The sequence below is a fragment of the Octopus bimaculoides genome, chromosome 13 (assembly GCF_001194135.2).
Source record: "Octopus bimaculoides isolate UCB-OBI-ISO-001 chromosome 13, ASM119413v2, whole genome shotgun sequence".
NCBI classification, from domain to species: domain Eukaryota; kingdom Metazoa; phylum Mollusca; class Cephalopoda; order Octopoda; family Octopodidae; genus Octopus; species Octopus bimaculoides.
This window is the reverse complement of record NC_068993.1, coordinates 15,603,300-15,603,743: the sequence shown is the minus strand read 5'-3', so window position 1 is coordinate 15,603,743 and position 444 is coordinate 15,603,300.

Here is a 444-nt window from a genome sequence, read left to right as displayed (position 1 = left end):
TATATATATATATATATATATATATACGTATGTGTATGTATATATATAAATATATATATAAATATATATATGTGTGTGTGTGTGTGTATGTGTGTGTGTATGTATGTGTGGGTTGATACTCTCACACATCTACTCATATATCTGTGGGCATGTGTATGCGTACGTGTGTGTGTACGTGTGTGTGTCCGCGCATATAAGAACGTTTGTTTATTGACATCAAATCTTTAGCTTTGAAGAATCGCAAAGAACAAACAACCACTTTTTAATACAATTCGTGTGGGAGATATTTTCATAATTTATCCTTTGCTCATTTCAAAAGTTATTTGAAGAAATAATTGAAAGTTTTTCTAATTCACAGAACTACGGAAGAACAAATTTGAAATTGAAATGAGGAATGAGTGCAGCAAAAAGCCAAAGGAGAGAGAGAGAGAGAGAGAGAGAGAG